Genomic DNA, 17,099 nt, shown 5'->3' on the forward strand with positions numbered 1-17,099 from the left:
GAAGACAATCAACTTTTAGTGTTTTCTGCATATTAATTATTCTGAAATAGAGATGGTGACCCTCACTGTACAGAAGCACTAAACAACTGACAATCTAACAGACATCATTGGCCCGAGCTGTCATGCACAGTGAGTCTGATCCTTTGCTGTGAGAGTCTGACAAGCATGTTTCTGATCAGTCGCGCTAAACAACAGCAGCACGTTTAAGCTTGATTAGCTGTTGTTAGAATTTATTTAATATTAATTTCTAGTATCAGCTGATGTTTGCTGGAGCCACAGCTGTAAAGCTGCTGGTCATGATATGGTTTGGTTATCTGGTGAGAGGGAAACATGAAGATGAAACCAGGAGATGTCCTTACTGAATCACCAGAGCTGAACAGGTGATGGAGAAACAGGTTTACCTTTTAGGTGACATGAATGAGTTGAAGGGAAGTTATGAACTGTTTCTGAGAGACAAATAACACCAGGATCCTTTTCTAAGTAGCTGACAGCTGGTAACTGTGCAGGTGCAGATCTAGCAAAGTGTTGCCAGGGGGGCATGTAGGGCATTAACAGGGAAAGGGGGGCACAAAGAAATACTTTTCTTTCTTATTCTCATTTAAAATGTCTCGCTTTTAAAAAATAATTATCTGAATCTTACAACAAACGATTGATAGATTGATGCATATATACCATCAGAACAGTGTACATCACTGTCACAACAGTGTTTGTTTTCATTCAAAGGCTTTATGATTTTTCCTATAATGGTGGGCCGGTCTCTAGTCAAAATGCCCGGGCTGATTTTCTGTCCCAGTCCAGCCCTGTAAGCAGCTCATCTGCAGTCTGGTGTTTCCTACATCTTCCTATTCAGAAGGCAGAATTTCTGAGTTCTGAGTACAATCGAAAGCACCACGACTGCAGTTTTTGTGTTGGATGTAAAAGGCTCACATGACGCTGTGACGTAGGCTAGAATCATGGCAGCAGTCAATGACGGTCCAGGTGTGGGATTTCTCTCGTGGAAATATGCACATTATCTTTTCCTTTCTATTGGTAGGTGGCACAGTGCACTTGTGGCAAGTAAGCAAGCTAGAAGACTGGCAAAGTTATGGAAGAAACACATTAACAAGAGAATTCTGAGTAAAACCAAAGTTACTTTCCCTAGTAACTAGTTACTTTGAAAGTAACGAGTAACTTGAAGTAACTGAGTTACTTTTGAGAGAAGTAACTAGTAATGTAACTAAGTTACTATTTTAAAGTAACTTACCCAACACTGGTCATGAACGGCCATAAAAGGCCTATAATTAAAGAACAAAGCGGGGTTTCAGTTCGAGTTGCGGCAGACTGTCACTACTTGTAAATGGAACGCAGCCTTCCTACGGCGGACAGCTAATAACAGGAATCGGACGCGGTCCACCCAAGTCCACAGCAACCACCATAGCAACCGCCTAGCTTGACCTTAAAAACATATTCTGTCTTCATAACTATCAAAAATGTGAAATGATTTGCAAAGTGTGAAAGTGTTACAGCTGCAGAGAGCTATGGCGGTATCTATGGAAGCTGTTTACATAGCTAATAATATACGATGTAACCATGGAGACAGTCAGTCACGTGAGCTAGCGGTGCACGTTTACTACAGTGAATAAGGTGATTGCATGCACACGCTGCAGAGGGTAAAGACATTACTTCAATATTGTTTTATATTGATATATATTTGCCTTCTGTTGACCATCACCTCAGGTTCACCATCACAGTTTCAGCATACAGATGCACACTGTCTAAATATGAACACATTCAAAAACTCATGTCTCAGAAATAAGCACAGCTGTTCATGTTTGTCATTAGAGTTTTATTTGTAAGAAAATTATGAACTTCATATTGTGCATCAAATAAAAGAACATTTCACAACTCTGAGTCAACAGAAACAGGTAACAGAAATGTCTCTAATGTAGACATGTACAGTGTAGTGTAAGCATTAAAAGATCATAAAGGAAACACTAACATTTATGTGAAACTAATTGTAATAAAAAAATGAACAGGTGGTTTATAGATGTAAAAGAAAGAATCTGAAAACAACACTTTTTTGGTCTAAGTGATCAAAGTAGAAAACAGAACTGATGTTCAAGAACAAACCGTAGCTGCACTAATATTACACATCTCCATTGTTGTGGTGAACAGACATGTTGCTTTTAAAACCACATGCAGTGTGTGACCGTGACTGTTCACTGAGACCATGAACGCCACTTCGCTGAAGCATTCTTCTTCTTCTTCTAAATTGGAAGCAGAAGGAGCACGAGCTGCTTTGATCTACTGAAAGGAAAAAGCAGAACATCTGAGCTGAAACCAGTCAGCTGAAATCATTAAGACAGGAACAAATTCAATGCAGTGTCTCAGGTGGCTTAGCCTGTTACAACTGTTGACACAAGCTAAATACGGTTAACACACAGTGTCAGGGAGCTCCAGTGTGGGAACTAGTGGCTTTAGGTTTGTAGTCATTTAACTTTCATCCATTCATTCATTTAATTCAGGAGGAAGAAATGTCAGGTTGATGCAGGCATTTGGTCCCATGCTGTCTTTAACTAAATGACTTGGTTCATTTTATGGCTGGGCTGTATGTGGGGTTATATCATGTTATTTGGGCAGGAGTACCTGTCCTCTGTTAGACTTAGAAAGTTTCTCCATAAGTAGAGTTTCTAACTCTTATAGCACATCTGTGGCTGACAGCTTTTTGGTGGCTCTTTTTACCCCACACTGGCTGTGAGTGTGTAAATAGCCCCACTAGTTCTTTTGGGTTGCAGTTAACTTGGGAGGAAGAGGTAGGTCTGCCATGACTAGATGAATAACAATTATCTGGGATACATAAATTTCATAATGCATGCATATATCTCTATAAACCTGGCCTGAGGGCTGCCATTTTTACATTCAGTTATTTCTCTGTTGGAACTAAATAATGAATGTGTTACAGTTAAACTGACACTGGTCAGTGTAAATGGCTCATTGGGACACAGAAACCTTTAAATTAAACCTGATATCGAGTGTCAAACAATATCAAAGCTGTAAAGCTGTTTACAGTCAGAATTTATAAAACTATGATTGTAAATAAATTCAAACTAGTGAGCTTTTCTCTTTGTGCTGAATATCAACACTGTGATTTCTTAGACTGTAAGCTTTACTTTAGCACAACCACTTGTAGAAGCTGCCACTCCAAATGTCTTTTGATAACAAGAAAAAAATACCTTTTCAGTCCACGGCCTGAAGTTCTTCTCTGACATCTTCTGCCATCAGCTTTTTCTGCTGCTTTGAAGACAATAAACCACAAAAAAGATGATTTAGTCACTTTGTCTGCATCATGCAGCTCGAATGTGTCGTGTAACGATGTTGAATAGCCGTCGTTATCCCTCTGCTGTGTCAGTAGGATTGTACTGTACAGCATCTCATTGATATGTGAGGAATGCTAATGTAACACGATAACAGACTTACATCATTAAAATATAAAGGGCAGGAGATATTTAGATATTTTTATATTTATATTACATTTTATAGCTGACGGATATTACTAAATAGATAGAATTTACTAAATAGCTGGATGAAGATGAAAAATATGTCTATAATAACAAATGACCATGAGAGCCAGTAGAATTAATTCAACTGGACACTCAAAAGACGTCCTTAAATGCTCTTTAAGTGGCAGAACAAACGAACAAACAGTTAATCGCTTACTTGAGATGAAATCTGCTCAGCTACTTTGAAAACAGCTTCTAACTGGTTCCTCCTTTAACAGGATGACGGCTCAGGGGTAAGGTCATCATACAGTCCAGCAATCTTTATGGTTCTGCTTTGATTCACCAGGAACTATTAGGGAAACCTTCCAGCGCCTCCTGTGAAAGACACAGGCATAAACACACAAACATTTATTAACATGTTCCACAGTCTTCCAGTTAGATTTTCTCATCCTGTGGACAACAACGTACATGGATGCAGGTTTATTGTTAACTTTTGTAAGGTTTATTTACTGAACATATCCAGCTGCAGCTCCACTGTGATCCTGAGCTGGATAAGCACTTAAGAAAATGTGTCAATAAATGCACATACATCAACTTACTATATTTATCCAAACAGACGGGACCAATAATGCTTCACTGAGTTAGAGACTTTAACGTCTCTTCTATGTAAGAATGTCTCGTGCTGATATACCTGTAAACTTGACAACAAAGGTTTTTCAGACTGCATGTAGCTGTCCTCTATGTCAGCTCACACATTTACATTTATGTCACACTTATTTCTGCTTTCCCATTTTATAATTATTACTTACATTTTGATTAGATACCTTGAGTTTGTAAATGATCAGATTACATAATTGGAATACAATGTATCCAATTCAGGGTTGCGGGAGGATGAAGCCTATCCCAGCTGATACAGGACAAAGACAGGCTGCCAGTTTATTGCAGGGCTAACACAATATGTGCAACAGAAAATCCACTTAAATGTTATATATTTGTTATAATAATCATAATTATGACTATTATTTAAAGGTTTCTTTAAATAATACATTTTGATTTTTATAACCTCTAAAATATAAACCTGAGCTGTTTCAGATTCTGATCTCTGACCTCAGTGACCTGGCTGTGTCCTCACTGCAGCTCCCTCTTGGAAGTACGTCTGCTTCTTGTCTACCCCCAGTGTTGACCGCCTGCCATTGATATCACGTACTGTACCTGAGGAACAAAAAAGGACAAACACTTGCCTTCATTTAAGAAGTACATTCATACAGAGGTAATCTATGGAAACACACTAGTTCACCCTTTGGGAGAAATCAGTTCCTGTGAAACATTTCTGTAAATGAACATCATGTGGAGAATGAATGAAATGAGTTCTTCAGGTGACTCAGCAGTCCCACACTGACAAATGACATCTAGTTAAACTATTAAGCATATTTGCTCTTCTGAAATCTGTGTTAAACAACAACAAACATAAATTAGTAACAAAAATACAGCTGAGTAGAGGCTTTACAAACCACCAGCAGCCATAATGCTAAATTTTAATCTTCAAATGTTTCTGAGCCGTCTTCAACCTGCTTTTAACACATTAAAGTCCCACAGTCAATGCAGCCTGACTCAACCCTAGATGTTCAGCACACAGAGAGACAGAGGTGCCGTTTAAAGTTTAGTGTTAACCTGAGTCACTGATCATTTGCAGTATTACAGAGTCTGGCAGTCTTTGCATGATGTCCACGTCACTGTAAGTTTCTAGCTGACTCTCAGGTGTGACAGGTGTGCCAGCAGGAAAGAATAATAATAACCTGCATCCTGAGGTTTGTCATGCAGGATTAAAGGAGCCAGGCTTTGTTCACACAGCTAGGATTGTATTTTACACTGACCCTGGGTCAGTATAAGTATCATACAGTTTTAACGAAGCACTGAAACTTGCACATATTTATTACAGATGCACTGAAGCTAATCGAGATATTTGCTGTCAATCTGTGGCTGCGATTAATCACTTTACTGAAAACTTTATTAACTAGTAACCTCATCAGTCATGACAGAAGCTAATATTTCTGTGCTAACATCGTTTAAACAGTAACAGCTTTACTCCAATATAGGCTAACGTTTACACCGTAACTTTAAGCTAGCACCATAAAGACGGTAAAACACGTAATAATATCTACAAATGCATCTTAAAGCTGTTATATTAGCACTCGGTGTATTACTAACATAACCACATTAACATTACTGACACTCGCTGACTTTTAATAGTCATTCTATAAATGCTGTCCGTTTAAATGGTCTTACCTGTAAACACTGCTGTATCCACCGGATTCCAGCCAGAGTGGATTCTGGAGTCTTCCACGCTCCTGTTAGTGATCCTCCATCTGGATGGATGAGAACAACCTTCTGAACAATCTAGCAGGAGATGGCCCATATCTATGGGACTGATTTGTGCTAATAACGCCCATTGTATGGACTGATAACAGCCGAAGCGGGTGAATAAAGTCACCCAGTAGCTAGCTGTGCCATTACCCAGCATACATCACTCACTCCGTAAATGCAATAAACGATACAAAAGTATCGTTCTACCTGTTTTTCAGGTACCGGTAGTTGTTTACATTATATAATTTATTGTGTTCTGTATACGTCACTACAATGTGATTTGGAAAATGTTTAAATATACCGACAACAGGCACTTCCGCGGCAATCTCTTCAATCGGAGGACCCTTCACGTCAATTCCCGACGCGAGAGGGGTACCCTGCGCGTCCATAAGTGCAGCAGAGGGAGCCTGACCATGCGTCACACGTTTGACGAGTTGGGAGTGAGAACGTGTTGATATAACGGAGTAAATGTAACTCGTTACTACCCACCTCTGAAGATAAGCACTCGGCTGTCGGGGAAACTTGTTTTGTAAAGTTCGTTTAGCTAACCCGTGCAGGTGAATGAATTTACCCTGACTAAAGAAATCAAGAGAAACGTCCCGGGCTGCTCGGTCACTAATTATCGTTACTGTACTTTCATTACAAGTGTTATACTGTAGAAGCAACAGGCTGCACTCTGCTTCAGCTCCTGTGCAGAGCTGATTATTAAATATGTGCAAACAACAGCATGTTTTCAGTCTCCACATGTGTAAAGACAGTAACACCAATTTTTTTTTTAAGCTTGTACCTCAGTAACTCCTCATTAATCTGTAACTATGGATTAAACTGTAGAACTGAAAAAAATGTAAGAGAAGAGCTAAAGATCCTGAGTGTGTGAGGACAGAAGGATCAGCTTTATTTCAGATTTAAGAGATAAACTTTATAATTCAGTTTGTGATGATTCTGTTCTCTTTGTGATTACAGGAGCTGCCCTCAGAGTCAGACCTCAGCACCACCCAATGACAGCAGACAGATCATCCAACATGTTCACATGTTAACTGCAAAATTAACTGATGAAAATAGTACAAAGGTTAAAGTACCACATGTGCTGTCAGTGAAAGCTGCAGCTGTTTTATTGATAAAGTTAAAGACAAAAAGTCAAAAGGATTAATCACCCATGTAGCTGTGTCACTGTATATCAGCATTAACAGGACCTGTTTGGTGTTTCAGAGAGCTGCAGATCTCAGACCTGCACAGCTTCCATTTTAAACACTTTATGTACTCAGCTGCATGAAGAGCACATTTAAGTTTCTCTGACACAATTAAATAAAACCTGATGAAGGTCAAAGGTCGTCACTTGTATGTTGAATTATAAACTTGTCATCTGGAATTCTTTCAGTTTTTTGCAGATAATGTGTTATTTACCATAAAGTGATGCAGAGTTATTCATACCAGAGTAACCAGAGAGGATCATATATTTTTAAATATCTAACTTTCTACAGGACTGAATATAATATCTTTATGTAAAGGTGCGGAGACTCTGGAGAGTATCCGAGTATTTATAATGTTACACGTTACACAAACCAAAGGTCTCCATCACAGTGTTCATGAAATGCTGGGTTTATCCATCTTCTGGGGTGGGCCTACAGAGGAGTGCTGACGATTTCCCTGTGAGGGAGCTGCTGGTGAAGATGAGTCCCACTTGATCAATGCCATGAGCTTCGGTCTTCCTGGTGTTTCTTAAATGAAGCCTCTCTCAGTGGGTCAACAGAACATCTGGCACAGGACAGCTGAGATGATGAAAGAAAGGAAAGACGTTTCTCCAAACCTCTGGACCCAGAAACCCAGCTTAGTCCTCATGGTCTGCCTCACTAGTTTCTCCCCAGGGTGAATGTAGCTGTTGATATAATATAGACTCTATTATTAAATGAAAAGAACAAATTAGACTACACTACTGAAACCTTCTGCTGCTGTTTTTAAAGTTTCCGTGTTACCTGACTGTAGACGGTTCTGAAGATTTAAACAGTTTTAGATCCATTACACTCACAGTCTTAAATGCTAAAATCTCAAAGGACAGCATTACATTTTTGATATTAGCAGTAACTCAGGGCCTCAGTGGAGTGTGTAGCTGATCTTATCGCTGTCTAAAAATGTATAACAAAACCTAAGGAGTGCTGAATCATTACATAATACAGACTAGAGTAACAGGTGTGTAGCATCGCTAACTAGCTAGCAACAAGCCCCCAACACATTGCGCATGCTAGCGGCTAATCTAGCAAATGAATTAACAACAGAGTGATTTTAGATGTTGCAGAACTATAAGATGTTAAGCTGTGTGTCTTTTTCATAACAGTGACGTGGTTGTATTTACCTTAATTTAACAAGTCGTCAGTTGCGGTAAACCCATCAGCAAAAAAAATGGAGCAGCCGGGCTAAAAAGTGTAGGGGGAATGTTTGCGGTCATGTCCAGTGGGTGTGTGGGCAGGAGCGTGACGCAGTCGCTCCACCTCAAGTCACTACTGCGCAGACTCTGGCTCCAAAAATGCAAGATGGCAGCCTCCACAAGCGGGACATTTTGGCTTCATTTTTGCACAATGAGAGGAGGCGGTGTCGCGTCGTCCATCGTTTATACAGTCATTGGTCAAAACTGTGTCATTCTTTTGGTCTACTGGAGTGCAGTAAGCCATCATACGCCCCTATTGGAAACAAAGAATATTACATGAAATTGCTTGTTTGGCCAAAAATAGGTAAATTATGCAATTTGGTAAAACAAAACAAAACAAAAAACCCCAGCTCCTTGAGCTCAACACCTTCATTCATTTTAAGAGGACAACGGTCACACACAGCTGTTTATCTGTAATGGTCATCTAAAGATGATCTGCCTTTATACTGCGAAGAGATGAGCTGTTGAGGTTTTTGCACAGGGTGTAAAGATGGATCTGACCAAGGCTGTAAAACGTGCCTTCAGAACAAAGAACATACTTACGCACACTGACATGGGCATGTGACAGGACAGAGTTAATAAATGGAGGATATATAAGACATTCACAACCATTTATTGAAAGAAACTGAATCACTAAAACTATTCAGAGATTGAAATGCTGAGATTTTGGTCCTTCGTTTATAGTCATGTATTTAAACAGATTACATTTAATCTGAAGGTCCTAACAGACATATTTGATTTTATGCAGCATATTCTGACTTTTTGGTCTTTTTGTGATCACACTTGTTTTTTTTTGTCAGTTTATTTAAATGGAAAAATTTTTAATTTAACTTTACACAACGTTTCTTATTCAAATTCGGGTTTATATTGCTTTCTGACTGATTTTGTTTTTAACCTCTTAAGCCCCAACGCCCCCTGATACAGGGGCAAAAAGCAGGAGATCAGGTAGGATTGGGGCTTTAGAGGTTAAAGATAAACACGATCATCATGAAGTTGTAGTCTGTTATTAACTGACTAAAGTGACCTCACACATGTTAAAAGGTTTTAAAAATGGATCATTTCTGTCAGAAAAAATCCTGCAGTGTCCCAAAAAGTGCAACTTTGTGTTAGGAAGTCTCGGTGCTGTTTGAGTCCTTTCCCTGTGATTCATACTGTACTCGTGAGGAACGTGAGCATCGTGCTATCTGAAATCTTGTTTTTATAGTCTTTATAATGGCTGCTGGTGATAGAGTGAGTTAAAACATGTTAAAGCACAAAGAGCGCTTTTAAGAGATGGTCTAACATGGTGGGTTTCCCTCTTTCTCAGATTTTTGCCATATTTGATCAAATTGTTGTATTTGAAGTGAAGCTGATTCTGAAATAACTAGAAGTTCAGAGTCTATGTGACCAAAGTTCTTATTCATAAGCATGCCATCAAACACACAGGAATGACTAAGTTAAAGAGCTTGATGATGTTAATCCAGGGACCTTTAAGATTCAGATTATGACAATTTCATGTTATTTTTTTCTGTCTCTGAAGATCCGTGTGGTCTCATGTACTTATTTTTGTCCATGTAAAAATGATTAAACATTTAAAAATATGTAAATATGTATATTTTCCACTATTAAAATGCAGAAATGTTTCCATTCTCAGGTTAGAGGCTTTTTGCAGACATAAACGGATGTATGACATTGGCAACCACTTTATAACACTGACAAACTGAGTTTACTTGCCAAGTCTTGGTGAAATCTTTGGGTAAATATTGGTGAGATAAAATCATTCACCCAAGCCAACAGCAGCAGCTTTCCTGTAGAGCTCAATTATGTGTTGAGCTCTACAGAAAGCTCAGCATATACTGTAAGTATATTTAGAAAATAATCTAAATATGACCATTCATTGAGTCTGCTGAGAGCCAGTGACTGGGACATATAATAGAAAGTCTGAATAGCAGAGAAATGAACGGCTCACTGGAAAAAGAAAACGAAAATGAAATTCATTGGATGTGATCCAGTTCAGTTACTGTGACTGTTGAGCTCTTATTAAGTGATTAAGCTTCTCAGGTTGGGTAAGAACTGCCAGTTTGAGGGACTTTCTGCTTGTCACAGTTAAGCATTTCTCTAAAGCATTTTCAAATCCTTCTTTTTTGTTTGCGTGTGTTTATAAATTTTATCATACTCACCTCGAAATGTCAGTAGTCATCATGACTGCCAGTATGAGGTGGAATGACTACAGCTGTAGAAAAAGTTGGGGAACTCTTTGATACAATCTGGAGCATCACGAAATCTCTTTAGTAGACAAAAATCAAACAAGTGAAATGAAAATATTTCATTGTTTTAATTAATTCTGGAAAACATTTAATATTAGCAGTAAATCTGAAGGTTAAAGTAGTGTGGTGATCTCAGCTGGGTGTAAATAACTGATCAATGATAACTGATGATGGCTGGAAGTGATCTGTTACTGATAGATGATAGTCTGATTTTTACAATGCATTTGTGGAAATTAATCATCAGCAATACTTGAAGAGAATGGGATGAATTCAAAGAAAGGGACATTAACTTGAAAGTTGCCAAAAGCACCTCTGACCAGCTAATGTTGCCATATAGTATGTATGTGTGTGAAACTATTCTAAAGATAAAGTGGGTCAAACAGCAGTCATCAGCACACAAGTTGGTCAAGTAGGTCCCTCAGATTGACATTTTCTTCAGTTTAAAAACGTTATCTCATGCTTCTCTTCACAGACTTCCAAGAACATCCTAGCAGTTATCCTGTTGTTGGCCTGATGGTGATCTTTTGGAAACATTCCCGAACACTCATCTGAAAATCAGCAGAATGTCAGGAGGAAAATGAAGATGCAGCAAGGAAAAAAACCCTTGGGAGACACAGTTTATAAGAAGAAAGTCAAAGCCCTTCACTTTGACTGGAGATATTGTTGAAGCAGGAACCGACCGATGTTCCCGAGGTGAAGTTTTTTGCAGATGAACGAGCAAAAAAGTGAGAATAGAACCTGGACCTGTGTTGTTAGTGTGACCCAGTAAGACTGATTTCAGGGGATTTTCAGAGGAGCAAACAACTTAATCAAAGCTATACTTGTGCAGAGCAACCCCTGACCTCTGATGATACTCATTTCCACACACAGTTTTTTCACTTTTTGAAACTATTTCCACAAAGTTGCAGGAATGTGTTTTAAACACTAGATAAAAACACATTCATCTACTGTAATTCCTGATTCAAATATTTAAACCCCACCCAAAACTTTTGTAATTACATTGCAAATTGAAAATATTTTATCTGAATTTCAGGAGTGGGACAACACCTTCATACATGCCCCTTCCTGTTCTCTGTCTATATATTTCTCTCCCACCTTCGCTACAAACAAGCTGTTAACATCATTTATTGTTTCTTACAGTTTAATAAAACTGTGTAATTTACATGAATGTAAAATCCTAAATAACACATTCAAACAGAATCCTTCTGGTAGCAAAAGGACATCTACAAGAGTGCTTTAACTATTACGTGGATGCTACCCTCAACACATAATGCAACAATACAGTTAGTTGCTGCAACAACTCCCATCAAACACAAGTTCACAGGTCTTGTAGATAAAGTGATAAACAAACATAAAAGGGCCTAATGAGTAAATAAACTGATTACCACTCACAGAATATTGGGTCTGGTGCATGTTAAGAATCCTTAATTTGCTTGTTAAGTTTGCCAATGGGTTCGGTGCTTTCAAGTAGCCATTAGTAAGAAAGCAAACTCCCTGTTCCATTATTACCCACTTGGATCAACTTGCCTCAGATCAGAGGCATGCAGTCTGACAATATCACATTTTAGTACCTGCTCAGATTGCCTGGAACCCTGGCTGAGCAGGTACTATTTTAGTTCCTGTTGACAGGTACTATGTCCTAATGGAAAACCCTGGAAACTATGGTCAACTGTGCTGTATACGTACTCACAGAAAAGGGGATATAAAGGTCACTATTTGAAGGATGCTAGTGTTTTGGACAGAGAAGACAGATGGTTTGAAAGAGGCCATCTATGTCTACTGTAAATACCTATCCATGAACAGAAGGGGTGGCTTACGACCAAATTGTCTGCACCCTACAATCTAGTTTTGAGATCCTTTCCCAGGCACCTCAGCCCCCACTCACATCTTGCATCAAGTGACCTCAGTAGGTCACGTGATAGGGTGAGGTAAGATCACACAATGTTTTCACCTGAAACCTCTGCTGATAATGATCCATGCCTTTTTGTAACCTTAGCTTATGAGATGAGTCACATGATTGATAGTAGGTCATTGATCCTCTTAAGGGAGAACTCCCAAGAGGGCTTAAATATCTGGGACTGTCCACCATTTGGTTTAAGAACTGAAGAAGACTCTTGGATGAGAGGTGAAATGTCTTCAAGAAACTTAAAGAAATCTAGTAACTTTCTTTTGAAGCTCCTTAGCATGCATATTAGTCGAATTAAAGAAAACTAACAACATAAATGCATGCATTAACTTTCTTTATTGCAGTAACACGTATAATGTATATTCATGCATGCAGGTCTGTATTACAATAGTTTATATAACATTCACAGCAAGAAAACTGAAAGAAGAGAAAACTGACTTGAAGTTCAATGTTTTCTCACAGGCAGTTCTTGATTTCTGAGACCCAAATCTACTGGAGTTTCAATTTCTGCTTGTTTTTTTACTGAAGTTCGCGCTTCCGGGAGAGTGAGGGCTCAGCGTCCTCTGACCCGGAAGCATCTCTGCACTGAAGACGGCACACCTGCGCCTAATTTTCCATCCAGCTTCCTCCAATCATCCTCCATCTTGGGCAGAGCTATTTAACATTGTGATCGGGTGACAGTCAGTGCTGGATTGTTGCACTAAGCCTGGTAGTAACAGTGAGCTCTGCAAAAGTAGTGTTGTGTTGGCTGGAAAGCCTCCTCCCCTGTTGTGTGTTGTCCCCCTTTTCTAGGAGTTTGAGGACGGAGTGGATGGGTTAGAGCGAAGAAGCACGGTCACTCTATTGTCACGAGTGAATGGAGTCACACTACCACTTGGATTCAGGAGAAGAGCACAATTTGGACTTTGGACTTTTGTCATGTTGTGAACTGTTTGAGCACTTAAATAAAACACATTGTCTAGCTATCAAGAGCTCCACACCTAAGTCCTCACTTCCCTCTAACGTGACACTGTTACTGTTAATCAGTCATGATTATCTAAGGAGTGAAACGTGATGGAACCACTTCTATACCAGGCCTGAAGAGTTTGTGTTCATACTATGGAGAGATAAGTCCATGCAAATACTCCAATGACTACTGATAAGAACTGTAAAACATGGCGTCAGTACAGAAGACACTTATACTAAGATGATAAAAAATAAAGAAAATGGTTTTGTGTAAAACTTCCACAATAGTTTGAGGACTCGTAGTAGAAAAAAAAATACTGGACCAATAAAAAATATTTAGAGGAAAACACCTCTCCCACCACTGAGAGTAATTTGTAATAATTTTGAGGACTGAATTATACTGTGTCAGTCCTCCCATATCACATTGATACACGTGTCTGTGTTTTCCCTGTTAAAGTGTGCAACGTCCAGTTTTACTTTAAAAGTTATTTTTAAAAGAATAATACTCCTTAGTTAGCATGGTGTGTGTACATGCGCTTGCAAAGAGTTGTGTTGGCAGCATAACACAGTTTTTTCTGTTCTGGATGCAGTTTGGCTTTAGCATTATGTCTTTTTGTGCAAAAAAAAAAAAAAAAAAAAAATTCCGCAAATAATGTCCATATTCTTCTGTAAACTGCTCTGCTATTTTCCTGATGACAACTGAAAAAAACTGATTCTAGCGAAAGTGCAAGAACCAATGAGCATGATCTATAAGCAAGGAGACTAACGATTCCAATGAATTCAATTTGTTCAATTTCTATAGTTCTGACGTGGTCTCTAGCTTTATGTTTCAGTGGTTTATAGTTTCTCAGTTACCCCTTCTGGTCTATGTCTTTTTATCTTTCTAGACTTTCCTGCAATCAGCCAAGAAACAACTCACTTTCATTTAAACTCTACTTGCGTCTGTGTTTGGATCCACTGAACACTCCAACAACCTTTATTATCAAGAGAACCACACACCGCCTTTCTTTCCGTGTTTTCTTAAGCAGCGGGGCTTTCCAAAATTAGTCTTTGACCGGGCAAATAAATCCTCACAAAGAATCACATCTGTCCGAGCATTAGAAGAGTCGTACATAGACAAACAGGACCACCGTAATCCAAGTAGTTCCTCGTGTGTATAAGTGATTGTCAGTGAGAGTGAATGACTCCAGGTGAATATCGCCAACAACAATAAAACTAAGGTGTAGAAGATCTCCATCTCAGGAAAAAAAAACCCTCATAAAAAGTTAAAACCACGGTTAAGAACAGAGTTAAAACAAAGTTAAAAACAAAAAGAGAAAGAAAACGCCAGTAAACAAACGCCAGTAAACAAACGCCAGTAAACAAACGCCAGTATACAAACGCCAGTATACAAACGCCAGTATACACCTGCTGCAGGTCGCTACAAGAGCAGCGCCCCTTCCTCTCAACATAATAAATGCTTTTACTATAACCTGTATGTTTGCTGTTATATCCATAATATAGGATAAATCACAGCCATTTAGTAAAATAGCAACATATGATAAATATGAAAAAAATAACACTACAGAGAAATAAAAAGAAATATTATTACACAGTGTGTTATTAAACTAAATTTGGAGTAAAATGAGCTCTATAAAGTGTAATCATATTACTCTGAACAGTGTGAATAACCCTCAGTGTTAAATATTTATCAAATCAAATCAAATCAAATCACTTTTATTGTCACATCACATGTGCAGGTACATTGGTACAGCACATGTGAGTGAAATTCTTGTGTGCGAGCTTCACAAGCAACAGAGTTGTGCAAAATACAATATTGTAAACAAGCAAAATACAAGAATGGCTACATCTGAAACTAATAAATATATGTACAATATATAATAGTATATGCATTTCTGGATGTGTATACTAAATATTTTTCTACGTGTGTGTGTGTGTGTGTGTGTGTGTGTACACATATTTTACAAATTAAATAGAGTAAACAATGAATAGAATATATAAAATAAATAAAATAAAATATACAGAGTGAGACATGTGCAAAACAGTGGCATTACTGTACAGTATGGAGTGCATAATGTTAAAGTTCCAGTAGTGAAGCTGAGGTGTCTATGACGTGTTCAGCAGTCTGATGGCCTGATGGAAAAAGCTGTCTCTCAGTCTGCTGGTACGGGACCGGATGCTGCAGAACCTCCTTCCTGATGGAAGTAGTCTGAACAGTTTATGGCTGGGGTGACTGGAGTCCTTGATGATCCTCCCCGCTTTCCTCAGGCACCGCTTCCTGTAGATGTCTTGGAGGGAGGGAAGCTCACCTCCAATTATCCGTTCAGAGCACCGCACTACTCGCTGGAGAGCTTTGCAAAATTTTTAAACATTTTGTTGTTAATTTTGACACTAAATTGAGTAGAATTAACAATGAAAAGTTAACACTGGCCAAACTCACTCAACCATAATTGTTTTTAGTAAATTGCTCTCAAATGACTAAAAAATTAGAGAATGAGTTGTACATGCATACAGTCTCAAGAAGTTAAACTGCTTTTAATATACAGTTTCAGCAGATTAAAACTGAAATCAGCCCAACTGATAAAGTCCACAACTTACGTGGATATCACACTGTTTTCTCTTCATCTCTTTATAAATAAGTCTCTGCCATTCATTCATCAGACCTGTTTGTACAGCAGCACTTACTTTGGCAGATGTTATCAGGGAAGCTTTGAAATTCACTCTGCTTATGATCCCTCTATAAGACACCAGTGGTGATTCAGAGGTTCATGCAAAACCTGCCACCTATTTCCTACTAATTTGATCCCATATGTCATTTAAATCAGAAGCAAAGCAGCAGCATTGAAATACAGTCTCAGTTTGGATTGTTTTCCATAGTAGTTCACTGTGTTCTGGATATTTACTGAGTACTTCCCTAGAGCCTTCACGGATCATGTACATGCAAACCACCACACCCTACTGACAGAAAACTGCCAAAGATGGGTATTTTTGTGTTTGAGTGATGTTGAAATGGAATAAAAGCTGACACGTGCCTTAAAACATTTTTTGAAACGTTACTATAAGAACATTGTTTTAATATTTGTGTTTGTGTAATATATGCACATCATTTTTTCAATTATTTAATCTTTAAAAAACAATATTTAAATATAAATACCACTGATTGCAGCAACTTCAAATGAAGACAAATAAAGACAATGTTAGTACTGTTTTTCTTATTGTTTTTTCACTATTGCATTTGGCTGCTGATTGTCTGAGCCTCCTCCTCAGACAATCAGTTTACCCAAGTGCAGCATTCGATACTGTTGACAATAATATTTCATTACAATTATTATTATTTATTAAATGGAGAGTCTGCTTCACACACTGAGGTTAATTATGGAGTTCCACAGGGTTCAGTACCTGGACCAATGGACTACTTGCACTAGGGCATGTGACGTATTTCCATTTCCAAATACTACCGCTTGGGTGTTTCTGGTATGTTTGTTTATCTATCGGTTGCTATGCTAATGTCGCTTCAGAATGAGAATAAAAAGAAAAGTATTTAAAACAGAACATTTTCAAAAACAGGAGAAGAAATACTCCGAGCATTACTGTGTCCCACTTTGTACGGCTTCAGCCAAATTTAACGGTATACTAAGTTTTCATGGCTTTCCGACCCATTCCGACTTGAGAAGACAATGGCTGGTAAACATACGCCGGGATCATTTCACGATTACCTCTCACACCAGGGTCTTCTG

The 17,099-nt window shown here is 38.5% G+C and overlaps 1 long non-coding RNA gene across 2 annotated transcripts; it reads right to left on the reverse strand.

The window, feature by feature from the left end:
• Positions 1-1,804: 1,804 nt before the first annotated feature.
• On the reverse strand, positions 1,805-6,101 carry LOC147301589 (uncharacterized). Of its 2 annotated transcripts, none has more exons than XR_015127295.1 (4): positions 5,766-6,101; positions 4,587-4,691; positions 3,697-3,854; positions 1,805-3,270 (listed from the first exon to the last, which is right to left on the reverse strand). It is a non-coding gene; the product is annotated as an uncharacterized LOC147301589 (long non-coding RNA). The 2 variants fall into 2 exon arrangements; XR_015127294.1 differs by having other exon boundaries at positions 1,805-3,273.
• Between the last annotated feature and the right edge of the window lie 10,998 nt (positions 6,102-17,099).

Source organism: Aulonocara sp. 'chitande type north' Nkhata Bay, linkage group LG23 (genome assembly GCF_057382095.1).
Source record: "Aulonocara sp. 'chitande type north' Nkhata Bay isolate Kocher_YH1m ecotype deep benthic linkage group LG23, A_spYH_male_GT1.1, whole genome shotgun sequence".
In the NCBI taxonomy this organism is placed as follows: domain Eukaryota; kingdom Metazoa; phylum Chordata; class Actinopteri; order Cichliformes; family Cichlidae; genus Aulonocara; species Aulonocara sp. 'chitande type north' Nkhata Bay.